Raw genomic sequence first — 17258 nt, 5'->3', positions numbered from 1 at the left:
ACTAAGATTCTCTTTGACAACATATCTGGGAAGGGATCATTCATTTGAAGACCTTAAGTTAGGTAAATCTACTAGCTCTTGAGGGAGCCTATCCTGCTTTTGGATAATTTGGGGAATCTTTTGCTTTATATCATTGCTAGATCTGCATTTTTGTAACTTTTTACCTTCCGTTGCACTAGCAGCATACTTCCTTCCATCCCTTCCTTCCTTCCTTCCTTCCTTCCTTCCTTCCTTCCTTCCCTTCCTTCCTTCCTTTCCTTCCTTCCTTCCTTCCTTCCTTCCTTCCTTCCTTCCTTCCTTCCTTCCTTCCCTTCCTTACTTCCATCCCTTCCTTCCTTCCTTCCTTCTTTCCTTCCCTTCTTTTCCTTCCTTCCCTTCCTTCCTTCCTTCCTTCCTTCCTTCCTTCCTTCTTTCCTTCCTTCCTTCCTTCCTTCCTTCCTTCCTTCCTTCCTTCCTTCCTTCCTTCCTTCCTTCCTTCTTTCCTTCCTTCCTTCCTTCCTTCCTTCCTTCCTTCCTTCCTTCCTTCCTTCCTTCCTTCCTTCCTTCCTTCCTTCTTTCCTTCCTTCCTTCCTTCCTTCCATATTCTAGCTGTAGTCTAATCAAGGCAGAGTCCAGCAGGACTATGTAAATTCTTTCCTTTTTGTCTTTATCCCCACAGCCTAGCACAGTGCCTGGTATACAGTAGTTGCTTAATAGGTAACTGTTAACCAGTTACTGATGTTCAATTGTTTTCAGTCATATTTGACTCCCCATTTGGGGTTTTCTTGGCAGGGATACTGGAGTGGTTTGCTATTTTCTTCCTCAGCTCATTTTATAGAGGAGGAAACTGAGGTATACAAGGTTAAGCATCTTGCTCAGGGTCACATTAGCTAGTAAATGTTGAGGCCACATTTGAACTCTGGTCTTCCTGACTCCACGCCCCAAGCTTTATGCACTATGGCACCACCTAGCTGCCACCTTGCTACAATTAATTTCCCTCTGGTTATTTCTAGACACTATGCTGCTCGCATTGATTCTCTTGGCTGCTGTATCTCACTTTGGACTTATACTGAGCTTGCACTCTATTAAGACTGTGTTTGTGAAAGAACTAATGATGAAATACTACTGTGCTATAAGAAATGATGAACTCAATGATCTTAGAAAAACTTGGAAAGACTTGTATGAAATAATGAAGAGTGAAATGAGCAGAACCAAGAGAACGTTGTATACAACAACAGTAATATTGTTTTAAAATGACTTTGAGTGAAGAAGTCATTTTGACTATTAAATGCCTAAATTAACTATAAAGAACATTTGAAGAAAGACATTATCTGTATCCAAAGAACTGATTAGAAGTATGCATAGAATAATTTTGCATACACACATACGCATATTGACCCATTTGTCTGATGGTAGCCATCTCTAAGGTGGGGGGGTGGTGGATGAAAAAATGTACATAACTATATATTTAAAAGGAATAGTGAGTTGTACACAATATATTTGTAGTTCCATGTGAAATATTTTTATTATACCATGTAATGGAAATGCCTGCTTTATTCCATAAATTTATGTGTGTGTGTGTGTGAAACTAATAGCCATGTTCAACTTTGAAAGGAGTGAGCTAAAGGGAAACCCAGCTGAACTCCCCAGTCCCCCCTGCTGCAGAAGTTGTGGCATGTGTTAGGCTTGTAACAGGACATGTTTCTCAATAGAAATATAATCCTAGTCACATATGAACTTCAAATGCTAAGCTTCCATTTTTTTCCCCAATCAGACCTGCTATTTCATCAGGATAGAGAGCTTTCTCTGCTTCTCTTCAACTAACATAGAGCAGTACCTTCTCTGAAACTTCGAGCCTGTGAGAGTGGCCTGGGGGCCCTAAAAGGTCAAGCATCTTTTCTAGGATCACATAGTCAGGATGTATCAGAGGTGGCACTTGAACACAAATCTTTCTTGTCCTGAAGTCATCTCTTCAACCATTAAAAAACACTGCATCTCTCTTCCTGTTTATGCGATGCTTTTGATGATTAAGTCCTAATTTAGGAGTGGCAAAGAACCATACTTTATGGTCAGATACATGAAATTCTAAGACTGACTATAGCCCAGAGTGAAGAGGAAATGGAAGGATGGACACAGATACATAGACTTTTATTGCTATAATCACATAGCTATATTAGTTGAAAGGCCTGCTATAAGATCTGTAATGTGCATATTTAACTTTAATTTTAAATACAGTTCACAATGTCCTTTCTTTGACTAGTATTATACCTGCCTCTTCCTCTGAGTCACACTTGGACAATCACACTTTTGGCAATGGCTGTCAATATTTCTCATGCCTGAGCAGTCTTGACCCCGTATCATCTATGTCTTGAATTTCAACTATGGTTCCACTAGTCTTTGTTTGTTAAATAAAGAAGGATTTTTAAAGCCTGTGGGCTGCAATATCGTTGATCTAAAGTAATAACTGCAGCAAGAAGGATATATGTATATATTTAATTTTTAAACATTTTTATTTAAAGTTTTGAGTTCCCAAGTCCTATCCCTCCCTCCTCTCCCCCTTCCTTGAGACAGTAATCAATCAGACATACGTTATATATGTGCAATTACAGAAAACATTTTCACGTTAGTCATTTTGTACAAGAAGATTTGAATAAAAGAAAAAAAAGAAAGTGAAAAATATCATGCTTCAGTCTCTATTCCAATCAGTTCTCTTTCTCTGGAGGCACAGATAATATGCTTCATCATTAGTCCTTTGGGATTGTCTTGGATCATTGTATTGCTGAGAATAGCTAAGTCATGCATAGTTCTTCATTGAACAACATTGCTGTTACTGTGTGCAACATTCTCCTGATTTTATTCACTTCACTATGTATCAGTTCTTTCCAGGTTTTTCTGAAATCATCTTGTTTGTCATTTCTTATAGCACAATAACATTCCATTACAATCATATCACAGTTTGTTTAGCCATTCCCCAATTGATGGGCATCTCTTTGATTTCCAATTCTTAGCCACCACAAAAAGAGCTGCTATAAATATTTTTGAACAAACCAATCTCTTCATCAAATTAGCCAATGATTTATCTATTTTATTTGTTTTCAAAAATGTTCCTATAAATCCTTTTATTTTCAGTTTGAATTTGCTTCTTTGATTTTCAGCACTTTATTTTTGCATTCCATTAAACTTTTTAATTTTTTTTAAAAGTTATATATACTCAGTTCATTGGTTTGTTTTTTTTCCTCTCATTTGTTGATTAAGGTATTTAGAAATATAAAATTCTGCCAAATAAAAGCTTTGGTTCCATCCCAAGATTTGATATGTTATCTCATTGCAATTAGGATCTAATGACTTCTATATATTTAGCTTCTATAGACTCAGCCAGCCCCCTCATCACCATACAGAAACCATCTGTTCTGAAAGGTAGAGTGGTGACTCAAATGATTTTCAGGCATCCATTATGTCAGAAGACCCATAACCTCATGTTGACAGTACCTCTTAAGCCCTTCTCTAATCAGAAAGCTGTATCAACACAACCAGTGGCTACCAAGAAGCTATATCAATGGAGGTACAGCTTGAACCTTGACGTACTCATGCCAATCAGTGCCTTTGTAGCTTTTACTGCATGATCTTCCCAGCATAGACAGTACTAATGGAAAAAAAGAAAAGAAAAAAATATTACAACTGTCTCCTCCAAGAGTCACCATGGGAAAAAAAGGAAGACAAAAAGAAAAATACCCATTTCCCCCTCATTCAAAAAAATCCCACAGTTGATCCATCCATCCCCATTAGCTGTCATCCCATATCTCTCCTCTCTTTTGTGGTTAAATTCTTTGAGAAGGCCCATTATAATCAATACTTTCATTTCCTTCTCTTTTGCTCTCTTCTTTCTGCTACCAGGCTTCCAGCTTATCAAGTGAAGCTGCTCTCTCCAGAGCTACCAATCATCTCTCTCAATTGCTGAATCTAAGGGCCTTTTCTCAGTCCTTATCCTTTTTATCTTCTGCAGCCCTTGACACTGTTGATCACCCTGCTCTTCATATTCTCTTTTCTCCAGTTTTCTGTGACCTAGAACCTTTCTCCTAGTTCTTTTCTTACCTGTTTGACCACTCCTTCACAGTCTTGTTCATATCCTTTGAATTGGGGAATAGCTCTTATTTTTATAAATTTGACTTAGTTCTCTATGTATTTGGGTAATGAAGTCTTTATCTGGAAAACTTCCTTCAAAAATTTTTTTTCCAATATGATTGCTAGCTATTTCCCACCATCCTATTTCCCTGCTGTTTATTTTATTCTTTCTCTCCTCAAGTGTTTTACTTCTGACTACTACCTCCCTCAACCTGCCCTCTCTTCTATCAGCCCTGCCTCTTTGTATTTCCTTTCTCTCCTACCTTGTAGGTTAAGATAGATTTCTATACCCAAGTGAACATGTATCTTATCCCCTCCTTGAGCCAATTCCCTGTCACCTCCCCATTCTTTCCCTCCCCTGTAATAGCTTGTTCTTGCCTCCTTTATGTGAGATAATTTACCCCATTCTACCTCTTTCTTTTCCTTTCTCCCAGTACATAATTCTTTTTCACCCCTTAATTTTATTTTTGTACATACACCATCATACTCAATTCATATCTGTGCCCTCTGTCTATACATACTCCTTTTAACTGCCCTAATGAGGAAATTCTTGTAAGTTACAGGCATCATCTTCCCATGTAGGAATGTAAATGGTCTAACCTTAAGTCCTTTATGATTTCTCTTTCTTGTTTACTTTTTTATGCTTCTCTTGAGTCTTGCATTTAAAAATCAAATTTTCAATTCAGCTCTGGTCTTTTCATTGGAAATGCTTGAAAGTCCTCTCTTTTATTGAATAAATCTTTTCCCCCCTGAAGTATTATACTCAGTTGCTGGGTAGGTGATTCTTGGTTGTAATCCTAGATCCTTTGCCCTCGGGAATATCATATTTCAAGCCCTCTGCTTCTTTAAGGTAGAAGCCACTAAATCTTGTGTTATCCTGACTGTGGTTCCATGATACTTGAATTGTTTCTTTCTGGATGCTTTCAATATTTTCTTCTTGACCTGGGATCTCTGGAATTTGGCCATCATATTCCTGGGAGTTTTCATTTGGGGGTCTCTTTCAGGAGATGATTGGTGGATTCTTTCAATTTCTATTTTATCTTCTGGTTCTAGACTATCAGGGCAGTTTTCCTATTTTTTCATTCTTTTGGTTTTATCATTTCTTGATTTCTTATAAAGTCATTAGCTTCTACTTGTCCAGTTCTAATTTTTAAGGAATTATTTTCTTCTGTGAGCTTTTGTACCTCCTTTTCCATTTGGCCAATTTTACTTTTAAAGTAGTTCTTTTCAGTGAATTTCTGTACCTCTTTTACCATTTGGCCTACTCTGATTTTTAAAGTTTTATTTTGTTTAGTTTTTTTGTGTGTCTCCTTTACCAAGCTGTTGACTTTTTATGATTTTCTTGCATCACTCCCATTTCTCTTCCCAATTTTTTTTCTACCTCTCTTGATTCCTTTTGGAGCTCTTCCATGGCCTGAGACCAATTCATATTTTTCTTGGAGGATTTGGATGTAGGAGTTTTGACTTTTGTCTTCTGAGTATGTGTTTTGATCTTTCCTGTCACCAGTCAGATTTTTTTTTTTTGTTTGCTCATTTGCTAGTTTATTTCTTGACTTTTAATTCTTTGCTAAAGTTGTGTTCTGTTTCCAGGGTGGAGGGCCCACTGTCTCAAACTCCAGAAGTTTTGTGCAGCTGCTTTCAGAGATGCTTCTAGGGACCTGTAAGTTTTCAGTTCTTCTAAGGTGGTATGATCTAAGGTGAGCTGTGTTTATTACTCTCCTAGCTTGTGCTCTGATCTGTGAATGACCACAAGCACTCTTTTCTACCCTGGAACTGTGACCAGGCCCCAGCTCCACTGCAGCTGAAAGTTCTGGGGTGCTAGTGCTCCTCCTCACCCCAGAACTCCTACTGAGGATTGCAAGTTTGATGTGAGTATGGGTAAACCAATAGAGTTCTGCTCCTGGTGCCAGCCAGGATCCATGTAATCTTCTTCTGACCAGTTTTTTTTTGACTCCCCTTACCATCTGTGGACTGAGAGCTCTGGGAGCAGCTGCTATCATGGCTGTTGCTGATTTAGTGGCTCCTAAGGTCTGTTCCTGGTTCGCTGAGGCCTGGTCTGCACTGGACTGCACTCCACCAGTGCAATAGACGTTTCCTGCTGACTTTCTAAATTGTCTTGGGCTAGAAAATTGTTTTTATCTTGTCCTTTTGTAGGTCTTGCCATGCTAGAATTTGTTTTAGGGCATTGTTTAAAGGTATTTGGAAGGGTTTGGGGGAGAGCTTGGGAGTCCCTGCCTTTTCTTTGCCATCTTGGCTCTAACCCTCCTTTCCAGTCTTCTTGCATCTTATTCACTTCCGTATACTCTGAGATCCAGTGACACTGATCTCCTTGCTGCTTCTTATACAAGAGACTTAGCTCCCGAACTGATATTTTTACTAGCTCTCTCTCATGCTGGGAATTTTTTCCTTTTCCATCCTTATCTCCTGTACTCTTTGGCTTCCTTCAAGTTCCAGGTTAAATCACGCCTTCTCCTTGAAGAATTTGCCACACAAATGGCATCATCATCCTAATGTCCATATTGACAATGGACCCATTTCCCAGTCTCTGTCTTTCTTGTAATGGCTCAAACCTGGTTTTTTAGCATATGATATCTCTGAACGAAGCTTGTATGTCCCACAAAATGCAATGGTAGGCATTGGCAAAATCCCTACAGTGGTCTTGAACAAAAAAGGAAGAGTTTTTTTTGTCTAGGCCTTTTTCCTCCAGGCCTCAGACCATTTGGTTACACCATAACCACTGCCCAGGAATCAGTTGTAGCTTAATATCTTCTCTGCCCCATATTTCAAGGCTCTTTTAAATGCAGCCTGGAGCTCAGACAACTGGGAAGACTTAGCAGAACCCTCATTTCCTAAGTAAATTTCTATTGCTAGATTAGTGGATGCTAAAGCCCAGTTGCATATGCCTCTCTAGTGGATGGGGTGGATAAACCAGGCAAAATGAGGTTCCTTGGGAATCAGATCCTTATAGGTGGAGACCCAGTAGGCTAGTAGAAGAGACAGGGTGCTAGGGGCTGAACTGGAGGCCCTAGTCTGGCATAGTTGCCACCTGTTTATTAAGTTCACAAACACTCAAGGGATAAGCCTACTGTGTCCTACTTATCTTGTTAAAGGACTATATATCACATTACTCATAATAGGCAATTCTAGACAAAAGGTGATGACATGATTCTGCATCATCTGTTCAGTAGCAACCAGGGTCCAGTAACTGGTGAGTAATTACTTTTCAAGAGTGGTATAGTGGCTAAGTGGGAGAACTAGTGGTTCCAGTAGCCTAACAGTCAGTTATCCTGATTGTTCCTTGGTGCTTGCCAAAGGCTTCACTTGATCAGTTTTTAATGGTCAGAGACCTACAGAAGCATGACACTTTTAGGGTCATAAGAGCCCAAGGAGATAGACTGCTGGACAGCTGGCTTTACGTATTCCTGGGCTTGTGGGTGACTCAATAAATGGGGGCCATAAAGATAAACAGGTAAGAAAAGTGAGTTCTCTAAAACTTGAAAATTCTAGTAAGTCTCTGAACTTTTTAAGATTGTGGGAAAAGAATGTCTGCAGCTTATTCTGGATTGTACCCAGAATCCTCTGAGATTTTGCTATATTCTCTTTCCTATTTCCTATATTCTCTTAAACTTGTCTGGATCCTAGTTTTTCCACCACTTATCCCTCTCTGGGACCACCATTTGATCTAGGGCTTCTGCCACTATGGCCTCATCTGGCCTGGTCAGTATTATGGCGGGCAGGGAGAGGGCGTGATTCTGGTAGATATTAGTCTTATCACAAAACTGAAAACCATACAATTCCTGAAGTTGAAAAGGATACCAGCTCAAATAAAACACTATTCTGCCTCTGCAGTCACCATGGTAATATACAATACTAGGTCAGAAAGACCCTACAGAACAATGGAAATAGGGGAATTTTACTAAAACCCTCAAGAATTCCCCATAGTCTGAGTCTTTAGTGTCTCACATGCCCTCCCCTCCTCAAAGGACCAACTTAGCCTTCAGAAAACAAATGCTACTCCTACAGTCCAATTCATTGATGCCAGGGTCCAAAAAATAATCTAGAGCCCCTTCTGACAATAACATAGTCTTAAAACAACTCTGACCTCATAAGCAACACTGGAGGAAGAACGTAATACAAATAATGAAAAGATGTGCAAAACAGCACAAAAAAATCTATTTAAAACTTCATTCTCCATAGTAGAGGCAATGCTAGGGGTAGTTCAAAGTAGAGACCCTCATGGAAAAAAGCCATGATGACTGCAAGCAGCACCAGAAACTAAGTCAAAGAAATGTCTCCACAGGGCTGTGGGAATTCCACTAAAACCTCCACCACCAAGTCTTCATATTCTGGTCTTTTATGCCTCGGGCATTGAAGAATCCAGATGGTCTCCCCACCCATTTAAAGGATCAGCCTTACCTATAAAAAACAGATGGTGCTCCTATCACACTACATAGCCAAATCATATCATTCTTACCTTTCTTTCTTTCTTCCTTCCTTCCTTCCTTCCTTCCTTCCTTCCTTCCTTCCTTCCTTCCTTCCTTCCTTCCTTCCTTCCTCCCCACCCCCCTTCTTTCTTAAACTTTGTCCAGACATGTTCCCTATAAGTGTTCCTTATAACAATTGCACTCTAGGGAGCTAGAACGTGATGGCTGCCAGAGGCAGCGACCCTCACGCCGGCTGTGTGGAGGAAGACGCCTGGCAGCTCATCTTTCCCAAAGAGTTTGAAATGGCACAAACTCTTTTAAATTCCGAAGTTTGCATGCTTCTGGAGCATCGAAAGCAACAGAATGAAAGTGCAGAGGATGAACAAGAACTTTCAGAGGTTTTCATGTAAACTCTAAATTATACTGCCCGGCTTAGTCGTTGTGAAAACAGGGAAACCATTGCTAGTGTCTGGAGTTTGTTACTCCAGAAAAAGCTCCATAAGTTTGAGTTGGCCTGTTTGGCAAACCTTTGTCCTGAGATAGCGGAAGAGGCTAAGGCTCTGACTCCAAACTTGGAGGGTCGATTTGAAGATGAGGAATTGCAACAGATTCTTGATATCCAGACCAAGAGGAGCTTCCAGAATTAGCAATAGGAATCCAGCCCTTCAGTGAAGACAACAGAAGGGAAATTTCCCAAAATTCCTCTGCAGCTGAGAAGAACTCAGGTTCCCTTCAGAGACAGTACAGAAATTTAGTGGCAAAAGTTGGTCAAGCTTCCTGGACAAGGCAATGCAAAGTCTTGCATCAACAAGTAATTCAAACTTGTGATTCTGATTGACTCTGAATATTTGAGATGTGGCTAAGGCCAGGAATGCCATTGACTCCTAAAGGGGCTTTGGGATGATTTCCTTTAATGATGGGTTTTAAAATGAGATAGTGGATCAGTACCTAGATACTTGCATTGTGCTCTCCATCCCTTCTCTTAAAGGGAAATGTTTAAGGGAAAAGAGTGAAGTGGGAGAATTTAGCCAGTATATACATATGGCATGTTGTTGACAACCTCATATCACTGAATTTAGCACTTCATTTATATTCATATTTCTGGTTTGAATTTCAAGCTATTGTGAAATGTTATTGACCCAGATTAGAATATATAAAAATAATTTGAGTAAAAAAATTGTGTCTCATAAATGATGGAAGGAAAAATCAAAGTGAGCCTATACCTGAATGTTTGAAATTCTTAAAAAAACAGAAAAACTGAACACCTCACAATCTTGAAATTCCGTATAGTCAATTTAGCCAAAACTCAAAGGGAAAAAGAGAAACTACTGGCAGTCTTAGGGCATCAGTGTATATAAATTCAAAAGAATTTTGATTTAGGAGGCTCAGTTTGGCCTCTCATATATCCTCAAGGCTTCGAGGTTTTGGAGCAGGAGAGAATGTGTGGGATTTACTCTTATCTGACAGTTGCTCTGGGAAAGAGGACTTTCTGAGTTTAAGCTAGTCCTTGATCCTGATTTTAAATGCCATTCAATTCAATATAGGTTTGGTATATCACTGGAAAGTATTGGGGAGGACCAAAGAGAATGAGACTTGATTCTGGTTGGGTCATCACAATGAACTAACTCTGGGATAGTTTTCTTTCCTAGCCCTAAATTTCAGCATTGATTTCTGAAAGGTCATGCAAATATTTTTTTTGTAATTGCTTCTCTCACACCCTAAAATCTGTTAGTGTGATTTGATCTGATAATAGAAAAGGGTGCAATTCCTAAGAAGTAAACTTACTCTAGGAAATGAAATTATTTTTCAATAAAGTTATGACAGCCTGCATTTTATGGAGTAGTAAGGACTTTGAAATAATGTCATTTCCTCTAAATGTAAATATAGAGAAAAAACATTTCATGAGAGCAGTCATTGACTTACTGAAACTTTGCATCGCTTCTAATGCCTACTACAGTGTACTACACATGATTGATACTTAAATGTCAAATTGAAGAAATAAAATTAACCAAACAGCTTCTACATATCAAAAAAATCTGTCCAATGTAAGTTCTAGATCCATAAGAACAAACAACAGTTTATTCTAGGTTGGTGGCTCTTTTCTTCGTTGAGGCATAGTGTTCTTATGTGAGGAATTTTGGCACACTGATTGTTTAAGTTGGCAACAAAGTAGGGTTCCCAAGTAGTTAGGCCTTTTGACCCATTACCTGAGGCTTGCAGTTCCCCTGCTCTTCTCTCTGGCCTCCCTCTTCCGCCACCCCCATTCCCATTCCTATTGTTACTTCTCCTAGACTTTCAGGCAATAGAGCTGCTATTGTGATGACAGCAAACTCCTGCTGAGCATTTGGGCTAGGCTAGGGAATCCTAAAATCTCTTGTGTGGAGGAAATGGGGAAGGGGTGAGAGTAGAGAAGCCTGCAAACTTGCAGTTTAGGAAGGCAAAATTTTGTAATGCATCTAGCAAAACTGATGACCCTTTTTGAACCATGTCCTAAATATGTATAGTAAAACTTCAGTCAAAATTGAAGTAATTAGGACTCACTCAGTTGTTTTTAAACTCTGATTTTAAGAGAAAGACTTTTTTTTTAAAGTTCCTATGAGGACTTTTATAAAGTGGTTCCATAATGTGTCCTTGAGTCAATACCTATTTAAACCTATCTTCTACATTTTTGGCAGTTAGTCAAAAGATCTGGGCCTGAAGTTGGGAAGACTCATTTTCCCAGGTTCATATCTGGTCTCAGATACTAGCTGTGTGACCCTGGGCAAGTCATTTAATTCTGTTTGCCTCAGTTTCCTCATTTGAACTGGAGAAGGAAGTAGCAAACTACTCCAGTATCTTTGCCAAGAAAACCCCAAATGTGGTCACAGACTGTGACTGAAATGATTGAACAAACAACAAACAAAAATAATCCTGGTCTTTCTGCGTACTAGTTGTTTAACCTTATACAAGTCACTTCCACCTCTCTAATTATGCCTTAGTTTTCTCTTCTGTAAAATGAGGATTTTACCTGCCCTGCGTACTCACAGAATTACAAGCAATAGGATAAAATACAAATTCTCTGGCATTTAAAACTTCACAATCTTGCTCCAATCTTTGGACTTTTCCCATTATTCTCCCTCACACAAATTCTGTAGTCCAGCTAAACTGGCTTATTTGCTGTTCTTCATAGATGACATTCTATCTCCTATGTTTGCCTTTTCACAGGCGGTCTTCCATACCTAGATTTGCTTTCCTCCTCCCCCTCCCCCTCCCCCTCCCCCTCCCCCTCCCTCTCCCCCTCCCTCTCCCCCTCCCTCTCCCCCTCCTCCTCTGCCTATCAGAATTTCTTGCTCCCTCAAAGCTCAGTTCAAGTATGACTCCTATTTAGGTGCTGTCCCCTCCCCCCAAAATTTTGATATATTTACTTTAGATGTATTATGTTTGTTTATCTGTATCTATGTTGTTCTCCCTTGTAGATTATTAGCTCTTTGGGGGCAGGGCCTGTTTTGTTTTTATATCCCCAGTGTCTTGCGCATAAGTATTTAATAAATGCTTGTAGAACTGAAAAAAAATTGTACTCTAATTTTAGCTCAATCTTTCCTTTCTGAGAGAGTGCAAAATAGGTTTTTTTGCTTGTTTTGGAGAGGGGGATTTTTGTAGCAACTACCTTTTACTATTTTTGCAAATACCTCTTTATATGTATTGAGGTTGTTGCCCACATGAAACATGGGGCAGCTTAAAGGGAGGCACAATAGACATCTCTAGCCTCTTCTTCCCTCACACTTCTCCAAGGGATACAAGTTCCTACCAGGAGAAGTTCTAGGAGATGTATTTTTCAGGTTCAAGCTGAATTCTCTTCTTCATTAAAGGGGAAAGAAAGGAGGACTCTAGCTTAATAGCCAATCCTTCTCACTAAATATCCGTTCCACAAGGAAAACACATAGCAAGTAGCAAAAAAACCCATTTATCTAAGTCAAGAACAAAAAGAGAAATCAGAGAAAGTATATACAGGAGAACACATTTCAGGAAATACAGAGTGAAGGAACTCTCTCACTGGGAGTGAAGTAGCTCATCTCAACTAAGAGAAAGAGAATCTCACCCAAGGGGAAATTCCCTGAAGTCTTTAGTGTAACAAGTAGGGAATAGGGACATGATCGAGATTGCTTGCTCCCCTCATGTCAACTTCTTTCCAGAGTATTATTCCCCTTTTATCAACCTGAAGTGGGATTGGCATTGTCCATCTTTCTAGAAGCTGGAAGCTGGAAGTGCCCAAGGGTACTGCAGATCCCAAAGAAACTCAAGAAACCAAAAAGAGACTAGAGCTCTCTTCTCTCTAGCTCTCACCAGCTCCAGCCCACCTACCCCCTCCATCTAGGCAACGAGGATTGATCCACAAATGAGGAGAGAGTTCCATGTCAATGGGCTTTGGGAACCCAGGTTACATTGCTGAAACTCTTTGCATTCCTTTGCAAAGATCATCTGAGGCAAGTCTAAAACCTGTAACTATACAGTACAAACACAAGCATCAGTGCTCTAAAGCAAAAGTCATTTTCCTGGTATCCCAGGCAACTAACCTGTATCATTAAAACTGAAATTAAACAAATATACATTAACAGTGGAATCGATAGACGTGGCATTATACAAAACATCATCTGGGAAGATACTATGATGACAATATGACTAATTACATACAAGATATAATAATATACATTTAAAATTACATGCTTATCTATAGTTTACACCAGTCCATCAAAAGCAATAAGCATGATTAACCAAAAAGGAAAGCTAGCTACCTGTAATACCACTACTATCAATATGCCTATATATCCATTGAGGCTTGTGTTACATATAAAAGCTAATTAAATCTGCTAACTATTAATGAGAAATATACCAGTAGGGGCTCATAACCAGCAGTGCTTGAGACACAGATCTTAAAGGTTATCCATATTCCCTTGAGGAGAGTCACAGTCAGCTACTCAGAATACCCGGCCAGACAAAGGCAGTGGGAGTTGGTGAAGCAGCCCTACATGGAGTATGTATGGCTGCATCTCAATACTTCCCCATAAAATGGCTCAGATCAAGTGCCACCATATCTGCTAGAGCCTTCGCTCTTGCATCTGCCTCCCCACATTCTCCCTGTCTGTATCTCCATTCTTCATTGGTCTTACAGATACCATGGTACAATGCATTGCACTGCTAGTTGTAATTGCTTCTGTAGTTTTAGTTTGACCCTGGAACTTCTTTGCATTCAGCCATCATTGTGATCCCTCTCCCCAGTCAGCTCTTCCATTCTCCATGTAGCTGCTTGATTCAGAGGTACCATATTCTTTTTTTCAATTCTTCCTCTCATGTACCTTCTGTCCCAAGATGGGAGAGAAGGGGAAAGATGCTTGAATTCTTTCGTAATGAGTCTTCATGGGAGGCAAGAGTTGGAGGTATCTAGAACGATAAATTAGACATCGATGTTAGTGTCATTGATATCATGGCAATAGGGTCCCTGAGGATTGACTAAACTCACAATTGGCTCCAATTCCTTTGCTTCATTCCGAAGTGTGGGAGAATGATGAACACTCAGACGATACACCAAGGGATTGTGATTCAGGTCTGGTCCTGAATGGACTCCTAGCATTGAGAAGCTTGGTGTCTGTGTTCTCATCAGCTGCAGAGGATTAAAACATTGCTGTTGGTCTCAGATGACTTGTTAGAGCATCCCAAAACTAGATAGTGCCTCCTTATAGGGCAATCAGTTCCTAAGTGTGAGAAGGCCTTTGAATCTAGTCACTGAGGAAGGTTGGGGTCCAGTTGTTGGGAAAAGAAGAGTTGTTGATAGAGTAAAGGACTAAGTGTAGGAAGCAGAGCCCACCTCCCAGGGCAGTCAGTGACTACCTATCTGGGAACTTGTGTTTTTGGAGGAATGAGGTACTATTATGCTCTCAAACTGTCAAAGTGGGTCTAAGATGCAATAGGTTCTGCCTCCAGGCATAACAGTCTACTGCCATCCACTTGATCCCCACCTACCAGGGTGGTGGGGGATAACAGGTCTGAGGTGGATTTGGTAAGAGAGGGCAATCACTGTAGTTAGTGCCTTTATATGTGGATGTAGGTCATGGTCTGACCTATGTCATGGTGTGAGGAGGCCTCTCAATCTACTTCTAGAAGTGGACCTGGGTAGGATCTCACCCTCCTGAGTGAAGAGCTTCTGAAATAAGCGGTAGATGCTAAGGTAGGAATCTTGGCACCAGTGTTAGCTTCCACCAGCGGTTCATGGACATGTAGGTGTGTTTTCTTAAATGGAGTCAGTGACAGAGGGAGAAATAGATAGGACCTTGGAGGCAAGGTAAAGAACCACCTGCACATTGCGTTTTGAATGCACATTGAAGGTACTCAACCCCACCCCTCAAATAACAACCCCAAACTCCAACTACATCTTTTTCATCAACCTGCTATGAAAGAGCTTTCTTCCACAATTCAGTAGCAGAAAAAAAAACCAAATATACAAACCACATCAAATTTGAAATCAGATGAGTTAGAATCCTGGATCTGCCACCTGTCTGAACTTCAATTCCATCATCTGCTAAATGGAGCTAATAATACTTAAACTAAGCACCTGGTGTTGTGAGGACTAAATAAGAAGTGTAAAGCCATGTAGAAAGAACTTCATAAATGTAAATGTCAGTTAGTCATTTAGTACTCTGGTATTTTAGGCGTCCTTAATGCTGCTGGTGTGGGAGCTCCTTCCACCTATGAAGATTACAAACCCTTTACATCCTAATAGACCATCTTGTTAAGTTGCTGCAGTAAAATAAGTACATTTTTAAAAACTATTATGTATTTAAGAGGAATACCAAGTTGCACATAATAGAGTTGCAATTTCAAGGACAATCATTTTTCCCCTATTCTACTATGTTATGGAAATACTTGGTTTTATTTCTTAAAAACAAATCATCTCCTTGCATCCAACCTGGTGGATTTAGCTAGATTGGTCCTTGGGTGAGGACACCTATGAATGCTCTCTATTGTTTGTGTTACTATTATCTAAAGTTGTTATAGCCACAAATGCATCACGCTGCATCTGAAGTAGCTAGATCGGTTCTCAGGTGGCAGATATACCATCCATCAGAGGACATTCTCAATTTTGACAGGTCTGCCAGAGCTTGTGTTTGACTGATGTGGCCTTTGAGAACCCAGGCTCATGTCCACATTGCCTTTTGGTTGGGCCTGTATGGAAAGCTAAAGTTTGATCAAATTGGTTTGGGGAAAAGCACAGAAAATGGGGACAAGGAGGGCAACATGGACTCTAGGCCAGGCAGGGAAAGAAGATCATTATGTTGAAACACGATTACTTCAGAATCTTGCTTAGGACTGCTTTAATGAGAACGCTGTGGCTGCTACCTTTATGAAGGTACCACATTTTACATTCCAATCCCTCCTTTATACAATGAATTTTTTTAGATCTTTTCTGGTGATATCCCCTTGTGTCACCAGAGAGCTTACAATAGATTTGTTATTTTTCTACTTAAAATCCAGGGCAATTGGTCTCATGGGTTTTTGTTTTGTTTTGTTCTCCCCCTATATTTTAGGGAGTAAATTGTGTTGAATATTCATGGAATTCAGTAATCTTATAGTCCCATATTAGGAAAGAAATAGTTTACATTCCCTAGTCACCTATCAAGGATTGGTCCCTCTTTTTTATACAGCCCCCTCCCCCAAACCTACTCCTAGCCCAGAGGTAGGAAACTTGCCGCCTGGAGGCCACATGTGGCCCTTTCAGTTGAAGGGTCACATTTGAGGACCTAGAGGGCCATATGTGGCCTCAAGGCCTCGGGTTCCCTACCCCTGTCCTAGCCATTTCCTTTCCCCTACCCTTTTATAGCAAGCACTCACTTAGATGCAATAAAAGTCAGCTTATCATTATCTGGAGAATAAACTCATTATAAAGGTACAAAATGGTAAATAAAAAAGGTTTAAAAGAGCAGGAAACTTGAAAGATGCCTGTTCAGCAGGAGTGAGGAAAGAAATGGACAGTAGATAAATACTGTAGGTCTCAGCAGCACCTCCAGGTAGGCATGGTCAGACAAGCAGCAAATTCTGTCCCTACAGATCATTCCTTAAGTGAATGAGAGAGACAGGTAAGGCTCCAACTCCTCACAAATATTGTCAATCCCAGATAGTGGCATCCTTCACTTGCAGTCAGCTCCTACCACTGGTGTACATTTGAATCCCCTTGCCACTTCGCTGAATTCCAAAGCTCCCAGAATTCCCTTCCCCCTCATAGTTTCCTCCTCATTCTGTTCCTTCTAGTCTCTTTCAGTTGAGAAAATTACATTTCCCAGTAGGTCCTGTGGCAGAAAGAAGGCTACACTGGCATGATGCCCATATTAATCTTTCTATTCTGAAAACACTTCATTTTGGCCCTTTAGTTCTTTAGTTTTCTACTTTATGTCTAAGTTCTTCCAGGAAAGACAACAACCCCTCCCCGTAGTATCTTCATGAAAGTGTACATTGATCAGGGGAATAACCAACCAATTTTATGAGTATATCAATCAGCTTGATGAGATTAGAAGCATATAGGGAAATCTCTCCAGGAAGAGTGTAGGTGTGCCTGCTACTCCCTTGCTGAAAAGCCACAGAGAATTCCTAGCGACTAAAAAGATAATTACATGACTGGGAATCAGGAGGCAAGACTTGTCAAAGAAGCTGCCTCTTTCCATGGTCTCTAAACAACCTCAAAATATATTATGAAGCAGCAATCAT

At 40.0% G+C, this 17258-nt stretch overlaps 1 pseudogene; it reads left to right on the top strand.

The window, feature by feature from the left end:
* The first annotated feature begins 8746 nt into the window (after nt 1–8746).
* Nucleotides 8747–9172, top strand: LOC118851149 (annotated as a pseudogene).
* The last annotated feature ends 8086 nt before the right edge of the window (nt 9173–17258 follow it).

The sequence above is a fragment of the Trichosurus vulpecula genome, chromosome 5 (assembly GCF_011100635.1).
Source record: "Trichosurus vulpecula isolate mTriVul1 chromosome 5, mTriVul1.pri, whole genome shotgun sequence".
In the NCBI taxonomy this organism is placed as follows: Eukaryota; Metazoa; Chordata; class Mammalia; order Diprotodontia; family Phalangeridae; genus Trichosurus; species Trichosurus vulpecula.
This window is presented reverse-complemented; position numbering and strand designations above follow the sequence as displayed.